At 52.1% G+C, this 14,675-nt stretch overlaps 1 protein-coding gene across 2 annotated transcripts in view; it reads right to left on the minus strand.

The window, feature by feature from the left end:
* Positions 1-14,675, minus strand: part of LOC144823383 (interleukin-18-like) — a 142,393-nt gene that overhangs the window by 30,057 nt on the left and 97,661 nt on the right. The gene's annotated exons all lie outside the window — the stretch shown is intronic.

The raw sequence follows: 14,675 nt of genomic DNA on the forward strand, positions 1-14,675 counted from the left end.
TCATTTTAATAGTTTCAATTCTGCCCCAACACGTTATGAATTTTGGAGACCAGGAAGCCAGAAGTTTCTTAATCTTTTCTAGTAGCAGTTTCTCATTGTGATGTAGCGTGTCCATTAGGTCGCTACCAAAATGTATACTTAGGTATTTGATATACCCTGCTTGCCAGGCTAAGCTCGACCCTTCCCAGGATGTCTCTCGTGCAGTGAATATGTAGTGGTTTGCATTCTGATTTGTCTTTGCTTAGCTTATACCATGAAAGCCCGGAGTATTCTGCTATCGTATCCACCAGGGCCTCGATTGAAGTCTTTGGCTGTTACGTTACTATTAGTATGTTGTCCGCATAGGCGGCTAGTTTTATTTCAATGCCATTGATATCGACCCCCTTTATGTTCCTGTTTAACTTGATAACCTGGATAAGGGGTTCCAGTGCCAGTAAGAATAAAGAAGGGGACAGTAGGCAACCCTGTCTCGCACCTTGTTGCAGTGTAAAGGGTTCAGTGAGTGACCCATTAACGACTATACGGGCTGATGATTCCCCATACAGGGCCATAACCATCCGTATATATCCCTCCCTTAAGTTGAACGATTACATGCTGCGTTCCAGGAAAGCCCAGGAGACTCTATCAAAGGCCTTCTCGGCATCTAAGGTGATAGCTACCTCCTGGTTCTGATTTAGTGTCCGCATGCTCCAATATGTGGCAGAGAAGTCGGGTGTTGTCATTAGACATTAGAGCACGTAGGAATCCAACCTGGGAGTTGTTTATTAGTTTCGGGAGAGCAGAATTGAGTCTGACTGCCAGTATCTTAGCATATATTTTGCAGTCCACGTTAATAAGCGATGTGGGTCTGTAGTTTTTTAGTGACCGATGGTCCTTACCCACCTTTGGAATGACTAGTATGTTAGCTTCTGACATGGATTGTGACACTGCCCCTCTAGATGCAGAGTGGTAAAGACCTGGTTGGTTTCAGCTTGTTTAAGAAATTCTTGTAGAAAGCGGCTGTAAACACGTCCGGCCGGGACTTTATTTTCTTTCAATGAATTGACTGCCATTTCAATTTCGGTATAGTTAATTTCCTGACCTAACCTAAGTGTATCTTTAGTGCTTAGCTGTGGTAAGCCTAGTCTATTGAGGTATTACTATTTTGTACATTCCTCTAAGTTAGGGCTCTGATCGTTTTTGGAAAGTTCTTGATAGAACTCCTGAAAGGTCTTGAGGAAGCATTTGTGTCTTGTGTGGGTTTTGTTGTTCGAGTCTGTGATGGATGAGACGGCAAACTGGTTGCGTTTGTGTTTTAGGTAGGAGGCAAGCATTTTCCCTACTTTATTGGCTTCGCATAGGTTAAGGGCTTTGAGTTAATTAATCCACAGTCCCGCTCTCTTACTCAGAATTTTGTTGTATTCTTACTTTTTTTGTGTTAGTTTTGCTAGGAACTCGCTATCTTGCATGGCCATTTCTAATCTTTTGATCTCCTGGTCAAGCTGTGCTAGTCCAGGTTTATACTTTTGTTTATTTCTTACTTAATTTCAATTATTGTGCCTCTGACGGTCGCCTTCAGGGCATCCCAGAGTGTGTTGGTGCTAGTCCCCGGGAAGTCGTTGTATTTGAGGTAGTCTGTTATGGTCTTCTCAATCTTTTTTTTGTTTGCGGGGTCAGATAGTATATCGCTGTTAAAACACCACCTTCGGGGGACGGCTTCGTTGTGACACCCATTTACATTTACATTTACACCCGCTCAGTTTTAGGCTAATACATGAGTGGTCTGACACTAGTCTTGTAGCTATGTCTGAGTGTTCGATTAGATGTGTGTGAGACCCAGAAATTAGTATACAATCTATCCTGGAGTTAGAATTGTGTGGGTTAGAGTAGAATGTGTAGTCCCTAGTGTCCAGGTGCTGGAGGCACCATGCGTCCTTAAGGTTACATTTGGAGCAGACATTTTGGAGTGCAGCATGCAAGTTTGTGGGGTGATATTGACAGGAGGATTATCTATCGGTTATGTGGTCCAATTGGATGTTAAAATCCCCTGCCACCACCATGAGGTCGTTTTGAAGGAAGCTATCTGGCGTGCGTGACACCTCAGACCAGAAGGATGGGTCGTCCGTGTTGGTGCCGTATATGTTTGCTATGGGGATTAGCTCCTCCCCCCATCTCAAATTTGTCACTAGAAGTCTACCCTCGCTATCGTGGGACTGAGTCTAGTGTTATGTTGGCTCTTTTGGATATCAGTGTCAAAACTCCTTGCTTCTTTTTGTCGGCGGGTGAGCAAGCAACTGTGAAACCCAGTTACCTCTCACTAGTTTGGCATCGTCCATGGATAGTTTGGTCTCTTGTAGCAGGATTATATCACCTTTAGTTTTAGCTAGGTAATCTATGATCTTCCGGCGCTTAATAGGTTGGTTAAGACCTTTGACATTGAGGGACACTATGTTCAGGTCCGTTGCCAGGTTGAGTTTGTTATTGTGAGCCATCATCTAGGTGTAGCGTGGCTGGAGCCTCCGTTCTATATACCCAATTCTCAAATTTGTTATCTCGCAATTTGGAGTTGAGAGGCGGCACTATTTGTTCTACCTCCTTCCTCCCATGGTAGAGTACGTCTATAGCCCCCAGGTGTTCATTAAGTAATGTAAGTGCCGTCTACGGGTATGCATATATGCCAGGTCTCCCAAATATGTTGACTAACAGGGCATGCCAGATACAGTTTGCAGAGAAAAAAGAGGTGAAAATGGAAAGGAAGATAGAGAAAATAGAAAGCAAAGAACTTAGCAACCCCCCCCTCACCCCTCTCCCATCCCATCTGCCCCTCCCCCTACAGCAAAACCTCGTATGTCGGACCTGCGATGACAGGATCGTCGTCCTGTCTCTCGGAGATTAACTGTTGTGTAGCTTATATCGCTGTAGTCCCAAAGAGATCCTATTAGCTATGTATCATCTCTGTGCCTATAGGCCCTCCCTTGATATATCCCAAAACAACGTATCGTCAGGAGTGCATATACCAAATCAGCATCTATAAAGGATACGAGGTTATGTCTCTTAGGTTGAGCATAGGCATCTCATGTCATTGCGCCGGCGTCGTCGGGTGTCTGTTTGGCCTGCGAATGGAGCTTGAGAAATCCATTGAGGTAGAAATGTGTAGCTTACTGAGGTAGATAGTGGTTGCAATTCCCATCTTGCACTATAGAGCACACTGGGATAGCTAGTGAGGTCGGTGTGCTTATTGGCTCTTTCCAAAACAACAAGAAAGGCAGATACAGGAACCTGGCCCTGTAAGTGAGATGTGTTCAACCAGTGACCGCATCCGGTGAAGCTCTCCTGTTACTGGACCCGGCTTGTGACGTCTCCATTTCTTGAGATGTTGGTTCGTCCAGGTATGCAGCCAGCTCTTTAGGGTCGTTGATGTGGTGGTGTCTTCCGGTGTCGATTATCCTGAATTTGGCAGGGGCAACAAATGAGAAGTGTATGTTTTTGCTCTTGAGCTTATCGCGTAGGACAAGGAACCCCTTCCTAGTATCGACCGTGGGCTTAGAGTAGTCCTGCGTAAAAATGATCTTATGTCCTTTCCAGGTGATCTGGTTCAAAGTTAAAGATGGCCTCCGTGTGCTGTGATCTCAGAGGCTTGCAAATGATAGGCCGGGCTGCTTTCCTTTTTGTAGATTTAAAGGTGGGGACTCTGTGCGCCCTGTCTAGCTCAAATTGGCGGTCAAATTTTAGATTTGTAAGTTTGGGAATCAAGTTCTCGAGAAAGGCTACCCAAGAGCCTGCTGTGTCTTCTGAGCCCTCCAGGAGCCCAAGTATTCGAATGTTCCCCCATCGATACCGATCTTCAAGCTCCGCTGTCAGTTTCTGGGGTGACAATGTAATTTTTGTTAATGCCTTCATCTCCTGATTTGGGCTGTGGGTAATATCTTCTACATCACTGATTCTTTGTTCTGCTGCAGCGAGTCTGTTATTAACTGTGTTCAGGTCGGCTCTGACTGCTGCGATCTCGAGCTGGATCGTGTCTGTGGTGTGCTTTGTTGTTTTAGCCAAGTCGTGGACAACTGCAAATTTCTTTAGGATCATATCTAGGGTGGTGTTGATGGCTGGCTTCTGTTTGACGTGGAGTCCGGTATCGTTGGTTCTCCCTTGTTATGTATTAGCTGTTGTTGTAGCCTCAATGCTCTCTCCGCCATGTTTGTGTCACGTGGGTTCTCCTGGTATTACCCTGGTATTACACTGTTTCTTGGTGTGCTTGTTGCGCTTGTTGCCCCTATTCTCAATGGCATTGTTGCTATCTATCTACTGGTCTCCCGTGGCCCGCTTTTGCTTGGTAACTTCCTGTGGGTTCACTTTGATGCCCCCGTAGGTTCTGGTGGACTTGTGTGGTGGGGGTGCCCATGTATCAGTCCGCAGCTCTTTTCCTATCCTATCCAGAGCGTGCGCAGCATTCCGCAGCCGTATGTGCTTGGGAGGGTGCCTTCCAGTGCCCATTTGCCAGTGTAGCGTTGCTCTGCTGCGTCCCTTTCTAGGGTCTCTTGTGCTTGGCACTGGGGCTTGTGTTAGACCAGGGTGGCCTGTATGGTGTCATCCCCAACTCTGCTCTGCTGCGTCCCTTTCTAGGGTCTCTTGTGCTTGGCACTGGGGCTTGTGTTAGACCAGGGTGGCCTGTATGGTGTCATCCCCAACTCTTGTTCTGCCCACCGGTGCCTCCTTCCTTGTTAGTACACTGTTGGTACACCCTGTTGCCTCTCTATTGGGCCACTAAAGGTGCAACTCCGCTTCCGGGCAGCCAGGTGGGGGAGAAAGCTCTTCTCTCCTGCTATTACCGGGTGTTTGCTCTCTATTGCTGGTTTTCTTTTTAAAGAAGCACACTGAGCGGTACCCTTAGATCTCTACAGCCGGCCTTCTCCGTAGGTTTAATTGCAGCGTCATTGGGTTGGTTGTGGGTGCTACTCCGCTTAATCTGGGCAGCGTTCTCTTTATCTTGGGGGGTCTGGCGCGATAAGGGTCTGGGTTCTTTTCCTACCTTTGCGTGGCAATCGCCATTTGGACAGTCGCTGCGGTTTTGCTTTTGACTTGGTTCTCTTCTTTATCCCAGCTATCTGTTCCTGCAATTGTCTGCTGTGATTGTCTGCTCCTGGCCCCCACAGATTTTGGCCTCGCCACTCCCCTCGTCCGTTGACGGTGCCGGTGATAGCGTTCTGTAGCCGTGCTGCAGATCTCTCTGTTGCGTGCTCTGGATAGAGATCATGTTGGAGTAAGAGTTAGCCGAACATTGCCGATGTCATCACTGCTACTATGCTGCACTCTCCTCCCACGTCCGTGGCACCAGAGATACCCCTTGCTTGGACTGGTACGTGCCATCTGGCATGCTGGCCTCTATGTCGCCATTATGGGGGATCTCTTGCTGCAGAGCTCGGCAGTGAATGGACGTTTCTCTTTTGTTTCACTGAAAGATTCGCAGGGGCCCCTGACACCGGTGCTCCCGTTGCGCGGTTGCTCTCTCCCTTTACTGCCTTAATCACCACTCAGAGTATAGACACCTATCGCTGTCTTGCCGGTAATTAGGCCGTGCCGGTTATTAGGGCATGGCACAGGAGATACCCCTCCCTTGAACGTGTGTGATGTCTGGCGCGCTGGTCTCTATGTCGCCATTTTGGGGGATTTCTTGCTGCGGAGCTCGGCAGTGGGTGAAGGTTTCGCTTTCGCTCCACTGAAAGACCCGCCAGAGCCAGAGCCCCTGACAGTGGTGCTCCCGTTAAGCGGGCGCTCTCTCCTGTCGGTGCTTGCTCCCTCTGTGATTTTACTGTTCAGAGTGCAGACAGATGCAGAGTGCAGAAGTTCTCATGTGCACTTCCTTCTCGTTAGGGCCGGCCAAAGTTGGTGTTGTGTGCCCCCAAGTACCCGCTCATCTTCCTCATCCGTTGCTTCAGGTACACTGTCCGGTTTCCTGGCTTACTGGTGCTGTTTACAGATGCTTTTCTTCTGGATTTCAGTTTCAGTTTTGTTTTTATGCTCCCCGGGTCGCCATTTTGCTTGTGCTTCACAGGCTTCTCACTCCGGGCTCATCACGATTTTCCTCCTTTCTCTGGCCTCGGAGGTCCTTGTGCTGGCGCCAGGAGTAGCAGATATAGTTCTGACGCACAAAATTACATTAAGTGCGCCTTTCCTGCTCGTAGATCTCTCTCGGGATCGGTGTTCTTCTTCCTCGATCCAACGGAGTGAAGTACTCAGGCAGCCATTAGCTCTGACGTCCAAGCCATGTCCCCACCACTGCTAGTTTCTAAGGCAACGGAAGCTTCCCAGACCTCGAAGGTGAGCTTCCTCTTCCCCCGCCGCATCCACTGTGCTCTGGCTGTTCACCTTGCATACACACACTCAAACTGCCATACATGCACGCACAAGCACTCACTCTTATTTGTTTATCTAATTGATTATTCACTTAAGGAATTGGCTCATGTCTGGGGGTTGGGGCAATGCATTGCAATTTGGTGAATTGTAAGTGGTCTTTTCATTTTTGTTGTTGTAGCAGCATGTTCAGATTATGCTTTGTTCAACTATGGGTGCCACCCTCACCAAAGAAAAGGACTAGCCATTTGCGCAGGCTTTAAAATTCTTCAAAAGCCTGGCTGTGATATATATTTTTAAAACAGGTTTTATTAGTCAAGTGGCACATATCAAGCAGCACCCTGCAATCCAGAGGCAACTGCACAAACATTGCAACAAATTCACATTTGCCCCTGACTGTTCGGTTCAAAGTCTTTTCAGCCCCCAGGAACTTCTGCCCCAAAAAACAAGAGCATATAAAAAAGCCCCCCGCCCATACCCCCAACTCCCCCCTCACCCAACTCCCCCCTAGCCTCCCCTGGTCAACCAAGTCCACAGTTCCATATTCACAGATATGCAAAATAGCCATATACAGTAAGGCACACACGGTCCACCCCACCACCCCATCGGCACAGATCGTAGTATCCACACGCAATCTCTCCCTAGCCCAGCAGTAGCTGCTCATCTGCCACCGGGGGTCCAGCCACAATCCCCGATATTCTGCACACCTATTCCAAATTTTATAGTGCTTGCAAGGACACCCCCTTGCCACAACGATAGGCTGCTCCAGACCCATGCAATAATCAAGACCATTTTTCCAGGCCGCCACCGAGGGTGCCCTCGTCGCTTTCCATGCCTGTGCAATATCTCGCTTTGCTAAGGTGAGCCCTAACAATAAGAGGTGTCGTTTGTATCTGTTGCCACCCACCCCCTCCATTACGTGTAAAAGGGCCAACTGCGGTGTGCGTGCTAGCTCCCACCCCAGGACCTCCGAGAGGCATGCAAAGACCCCCCCCAAAAGCACTCTAGTGAGGTGCAGTGCCAGATCGTGTGGATAAATGTGCCAACCGCCTGATCGCAACGCAAACAGATCGGTGAGGAAATCATCCCCGCCCGCCAGAGGCGCATCCTAGTAAAGTACACCCTGTGGAGGTATTTAAATTGGACTAGACGAAGTCGCATTGCATTGGCGGCCCCGCGCGGAGACACCAGAGCCTCCACCCAGTCCTCCTCCTCCAACACACCCACATCAGCCTCCCAATCCACCAAAGCTTCTGAAGTGTGGGGGAGCAGTGCCTCATTAGGGTTTGGTATATGCGCGAAATCTTCCTCTCTCCCAGATCCCCCAAAAAAAGTTTGGCCTCTATGGGACTAAACTCGGGGATGTCCTCCAGACCCCGCAAACTGGGGGATAGCACGTGTCTCAGCTGTAGGTATTCATAGAACTGTGCCGATGCAATTGGTACTCCTCCTGAAAATTCCGAAAGGACTTAATAGTGTTATCAGCCACCACATCGCCCAGCGTGGATATGCCAATGGCATCCCACCCCCTGAGTCCGACAGAGCCGCCAACTGAGGCAGCCGACCCGTTATTCCACAGGGGGGTTTCCCGAGTTAAGACACCCCACCAACCCATGCGTCGAAGCGCCTGCTTCCAGATCATGAACACCACCTTCATAGCAGGCGGCAGTGTGCCACGCAACGTGGCCGAGTATAGTATAGTGTGTAGCGTGTGCTGACCCATCAGGCAGTGCTCTGGCGCATACGCTGGATCCCCTCTGTCCCCGTACCACGAGTCATTGAGGACCAGCAAGTGCAAGGCCTGGTAGTAGGATAGGAGGTCAGGTGAAGCCAATTCCCCCGCTGTATGTAGAGAGGAAGCATGTACGCACCGCCACCCGCACCCTCCCCCCTCCCACGAGAACTGCCCTAGCACGGAGTTTACCGTACGGAACCATCGAGCTGGAATCGGGAATGGGTGGTTCTGCAACTGGTATAGGAGACGGGGAAGCTCCACCATTTTAAAAATTGCCGATCTACCGAACAGCGTCAGGGGCATGCGAGACCAGGACCTGATGTCTGCCCGCGTCCTTTCCCACACAGGTGCCACATTACGCTCCCATGCCACAGCTGGAACCTCCGACAACACCACCCCCAGATACTTCAATCCCCCGGCCGCTAACTGTACCGTGGATGCCCACGATCCCACCTTAGTGTGCCCATCTAGGACTCATAGTGTGGATTTGCGGGGATTCATGTATAGGCCCGACGTCTCCCCGAAAGTCTGCATGATCTCCAGCAACCGTGGACCTGTTCTATCCAGGGCCTTTTAGAAGAAGAGAACATCGTCTGCGTATAGGGCTATTCTGTCGGAGAGACCCGTGTCCCACTCAAACCCATTGAACTGCGCATCAATGCACACCCACGCCGCCAAGGGCTCCATGGCTAGGGCAAACAGGTAAGGCGACAGGGGGCACCCCTGCCGCGTACCCCTCTGAATCTCAAATGCAGAGGAGACCGCCCCCGCAACCCTGACCATTGCCGTGATGCCAGTGTATAGCAATTTTATGTATGAGAGGAAGCGCGGACCCAGATTGAGCCTAGGCAGCAGGGCAAATAAATAGACCCAACTCAGGGAGTCAAACGCCCTATCCATGCCCGCCAGGAGCATCGCTGCTGGTTCCCCCAGCTGCCGGATTGCCGCAGCTGCCACCTGCGCCCTCCTGATGTTATGTCGCATAGCCCTCTGGGGCATAAAGCCCACCTGGTCCGGGTGTATCAGGGATGTTATATGTGGCAATAGTCGATTAGCTAACGCCTTCGCCAAAACCTTGGCTTCAACGTTTAGAAGAGAGATGGGGCTGTAGGACGCATGGCTCTCCGGAGGGCGTCCGGGTTTCTGAAACACCACCACCTCCACATGTCTCCAATCCAGAGGAAGCTCCCCCCTCTCCCGAGCCTCCTCCACCACTGCTCTGTAATGCCTAGCCAGCTGCAAATTGTAACGGTGGAAGAATTCACTCGGGAACTCGTTTGGGCGGGAGTCTTCCCTGCTCTCAGCTCTCCCAGAGCTGCCCCCAGCTCCTCCTCCGAGAAGGGAGCCTCCAGCTGGTCTCGCTGGTCATCCGACAGCGCCCTAGGTGGCAGGCCCGCTATAAATTTCTCTATCGTGGCAGGCTCCAGGTACTCCAGAGGGGCATACAGGTCGGCGAAGTATTCGGCAAAGCTCTCCGCAATAGCCAAGGGATCTGTAACCCGGCCCCGTGCCAAGTCCAGTATTGCAGGCAGAGGCTGCGCGTGTAAGGTACCCTGGCATAACCGGTGCAACATTTTCCCCGATTTGTCCCCCCATTGGTACACCCTACTGCGTGTAGCCAGCCAGGCCAAGCGCGCCTCCTCCATTAGCAGAGCCGCACATTCTTGTTGAGCCAGAAGCAATTGCCTCACTCCCAGCTCGCTACCTGACTCTCGGGTCTGATGCTCAAGCTGCTCTATGTGAGCCTCTGCTCGGATCAGTGCCTCCCGTCGCTGCCTGCGGGCAGCTACACACCACGATATGTCCACCCCCCACAACGTGGGCTTCAGAGCCTCCCATAACGTGGCCGCACTATACACAGTGCCCTCATTCTCTGTCAGGTATTGAGCGATGGATTCCCCCATGTGGGTCGTATATTCCGCCTTTTGCAAGTTCCACACAGCTGGGCGCCAATGGAATGGCTGCCTAGTCCTTCCAATGTCCAACTCCATGGAAATTGGGGAGTGATCAGAGAGGCCCCGGGGCAGTATCTCAGCCGCCAGCACTCTACCCGCCCCAGCCCTAGGAACAAATAGATAATCTATCCGAGAAAAAGATTTATGAACCACGATAGATAGGTGTATTCCGTGGCCACGCCGTGCGCCCGACGCCACACATCAACCCAGTCCATTCCCGTCACCAATGCGTGTAGCTTCGTAGGAAGGCCTCCTCTGGCCCCCACATCACACCCGGACCTATCCTGCGCCAATTGCATGACATCGTTCCAATCCCCACCCAGGACTGACATATCATCTGGCATCTCCGCCCAGAGTAACCTCAGCTTTTCTATTAGAGTCCATTGCTACCCAGTATTATGGGGAAGTCACCAATCTTGCCCCGAATGAGCACATAGCGTCATTGCAGATCATACCATTGTTCTTCATGTGTGTATTGAACCCTCTGGTGTATCAGTATAGCCATTCCCCTCGACCCCCTGCTAAAGCCTGAATGGAACACCTGCTGAAAGCCAAAACGCTGCAAGCACAGGACCCTCGTGCAGATATGGTGTGTCTCCTGCAACATAAGGACATCCGCTCGCAAGCGCTTCGCATCCTGGAGTACCGCCCCCCGCTTGACCTAATCCAACATCCCTCAAACATTCCAGCTCACAATACGAAGACCCCTTTGCTGACCATGCCCCCTTTCATTCAGGCTAGCCATCCGAGAGACTGTTGTCGTGTAATGCAGACATTAAGCCGCGGTGGTGTGAGTATGCATTCCATCGTGCCTGTGGTAAACAAGTGACCTGGTGACCAAAACTGCCCCAACCCAACCAACCCCCTAACCCATACCTCAACATCAACTCTGAAGTATCTGTCGCGGAGGAGCTAAACCCAAGTCCCCAACCAGAGGACCGGGCCCGCCCCAACCAATGGATCCCCAATTCACAGCCCAAAAACATGTAGTAGACCTTCCGCCAGTCCCTTACCAGTGAAAGCACAAGCCCAGTTCATGGCAATCTGGCAAGTGTCACAAATGTTTCGCCAAATATCTGCTGCTGCTCCCATCATTTCTCCAAGAAACGCTCTTCCAGGACCAGCCCCTCATGGGAGACCACCTCCCCGGACCTCGAGCGCCTCCTCCTGGACCGTGACCGCCGCTCTCTGCTTCTTTGCCGCTGACCGGGATGCCCCCCGGGGCAATTCCTTCGCCGAGGGGTCAGGATCTCTACCCGGTGGAGTGTGGGGCCGTATCCGGACCGTCTCGTCCGTCTATCGAAAGACCTCCTCGGGGTTGTCGAAGAAGTGAGTGCGCAACTGAAAGACCACCCGAAGACACGCAGGAAACAAGAGGGCATAGGGAAGTTTAAGCACCCTTAGCCGCGCCTTTGCGGCCATAAACGACTGGCGTTGCTGTTGAACCTGCCGCGTATAGTCGGGAAAAATCGGGATGCAAGCATTTTTGTATAGGAGAGGTTCTTTAGCCCGGGTCTGTTTCAGGATCGTGTCCCTGTCCATATAATTAAGTAATATGGCAATAACTGGCCGCGGGCGGGCCCCTACCGGGGTTTTTTGCATAAGTGCGCGATGGGCCCTTTCTATCACAAAGAACCTTGACAGCGACTCTGGCGGCAGCCAGCCCTCCAGCCACGCTGTAAGGAAATGCTCCATGTTTCCCTCCTCGCAGCCCTCCGGAAATCCAACAAAATGGAGATTGTTGCAGCGAACCCGGCCCTCCGCATCCTCTGCCCGAAGTACCAAGCCCTTCTGGACCGTTTCCATCGCCGCCACCTTCCTCTTGAGTTCCGTCACATCATCTTCCACCCCCGAGATGCGCGACCCCCGAGATGCGCGTCTCAGCCTCTGAGATGCGGGATACTGCGTTTCGTAGGTCCTGGAGCAGCAACATAACGTCCGCCCCAACTGCTCCAATTTTAGCATCTAACATATCTCTGGCCTGGGTAATGGTGGCCATTAGGGCAGCATTGTCCGGCATCGTTCCCAGCTGATCCCCAGTCGCTCCAGACCCCCCACTCGGGCCAGTGAACTGGTCTATGGGTCCTTGTTTGGTCGTGCCACGGCCCCCTTTGTCCCTGGTCATAGCTTCTGGCCCGGCCGCACAGTCGTCCACCTGGCCCCTGTTCCACCCGGATGTTTCAGCCAGTCTACCCCGCTCCGGAGGGTCTACACTGCACTCCCCCTGAACCACAGGCCCGGCCAGCCACTTGTCCTGCAGCGATGTCCAGTCACGGGGAGGGGGTCAAACGTGCACCACAAGGCGCGAAAGTCAGGGCGGGCCAGCAGTCCAGACCGTGGGGTTCCAACCCCACCACTCAATAGCCCCACCGGGCCTTGTCTCCTCCGCCGCTCCATCAACTGCGGGCGACCCCACCCGCGTCCCGGGACCAGAGCCGCACAGCCAGCCCACACCGGCACAGTCCGCGTGGGGGGGGGAGCATCTACCACAGCACGACACAGCTGGACCTGGCGGCCCACCACAGGTCAGTCTGCTGAAGTAAATCTGGGCCCGCCTCCACGTTCCTCCCGGCCTCTACACTGCCGCAGGCCGCACTACCGCCTACGCCAGATCTCTGCCCAACGACGGTCCCGGCTGCCAAAGGGGGGACAGCGCCCAATGGAGGGGCCCACACTACGCCCGGCTCTACTTCCTTCAGGCGCAGCACGCCAGCCCCACGGGGACTACCTCGACCCGCAGGTGGGGAATGCTCCAAAACCACCCTCCAGGCGCCGCGTGTATCTTGGGGGGGGGGCCTCGTCCACTTAGTATCTGCCTCCACCAGCCTCAATGCGAGCTGCCATGCCCCCTCTCCAGCATGAGGGGGGGGAGACGCCAGGGGCCAAATCCACACACAGTTCTCCCAAGGGCACCCCCGCGGCACGACCACACCGCCGATCCCTACAGCGGCAGCCCCCGCTAAGGAGAGGGCTCGCAGAAAGCCAGGCCCGCCGCCCCTCTCGCCGGCCGCCCAGCTCCGCTCACCTCATCCGCCCCCTCCAGGCACTCGTTGGGCTCCAGGCCCCGCTCCTCCGCACCTCGGGCTCAAGATGCCGCCGGGCCTCCATCTTCCACTCAGCCAGTCTTCTTTCGATGCCAGTCGCTCCCTGAGCCCGCGACCTCTGAGCAACCAGCCAGTCCCCCTGGGGCCCTTCGGACCTTGCGCCTCCCGCGGGGGGTCTCTCAGCCCGGCGCGGCCTCCCTCCGCAGGTCAAACCAGCGGCGGCCCGGCCTCCACTCCTCCGCAGGCCTCCGCCAGAACTCTGCCCCACGACAGTCCCGGCTGCCAGGAAGGACACCGCCAGACAGAGGGACTCCCACCGCGTTCAATGCGGCAGGTCAGTCACGTTAATATTACCAGATTGCAGGATTAATACAGGATATTGTATAGGCTAGACGGAGCCGGCTCAGAGCACGTCCGCCATGTTTGGCTACCAAGCCACCCTGTCTGTGATATTTAAATAGAACTCTTTATAAAATGGTCTGTATTTATTTTTAACAAAACATTTATGTCTTTGTTTACTTTCATGATCTTTCAAGGACCAGTATGGCAGCTCTAGAACACTTGCAAAATGCTGTCCCCAGGTGTAGCCTCCATTGCTTCACCAGGTGAAGTGGAACCAGGTTCCATAGGCTTGAGGAGCCCACTGAACCCTGATTATTGCTGTATTTCACAGTTTAAGCAGAGGCTAGGGGGCTCATTTCCTTCCTCGCACTATGGCTGCTGACACTCCATTTCTTCTTATGTTTACCGTTTTAAGCTTTTACTGATAAGTTGAAAAATTAACAGGTTTCTTCCTCTTTGTATGCTTGTTCCTCCCCTGGAGCATAGATGCATTACTTTTGTCCATCCAGCTCATATTTGTTTAGACACTACTTTTTACAATTTACCAGAGTGCCTCTTTTTCATCTTATTCCCTTGAGTACTTGTCCCCCTCTATGTTCCCCCCTCCCTCATCTGTGTTGCTTTCCGCAATACACCCTCTCTCCTTTTGTTTTTATCTATAGTTGTTTGCCCCACCACCTATCTTGCACCATCCTCTGGTTTCCCATGCTGTCCCCTACTCATACCCTCCAAACCCATCCACCCATGTTGCCTAGCAATTTTTTGCTTACAGCCATCCTGCTGTACAACATGACAAAAAACTTTGACAAAGTTAATAGCTCTGTCATAGGTGAGATCTATTGGCTTTTGCAAATGCTTGTTTGTATAGGTCGTTTTAATTGATCCTGTCCTAAAATTGTTAGAGCGTGCTACAGCATAACTGGGTGGAAATGCTCACCCTTGTGAGTTGTAGCATTGCCACGTTTCTTAGAAAAACATACCGGGCATTTGCTTACTTTTGCTATTAGCAACAGCCAGGGGCTGGTGGCTGAAAAATAAATCATGTAAAAGTGCTAGGACCATTTTGTAACATGGCGGTCATCCATCTACTTGCTCAAATTATCAAGCTGGAATGGTCTGGCCAGCTCTTAAATACTTGTAACTTGATTTCTTTATGTTTTCTTGTTTTAGATCTGTTTCAGATGGAGAAAATACTGGATTGCCCTCCTTTCCCCATTATTCTTACTGGCCTGGACATAAACATACACCCAGGAGAGTAACAAATTAGTCGGG

This window comes from Lissotriton helveticus, chromosome 3_1 (genome assembly GCF_964261635.1).
Source record: "Lissotriton helveticus chromosome 3_1, aLisHel1.1, whole genome shotgun sequence".
NCBI lineage: Eukaryota > Metazoa > Chordata > Amphibia > Caudata > Salamandridae > Lissotriton > Lissotriton helveticus.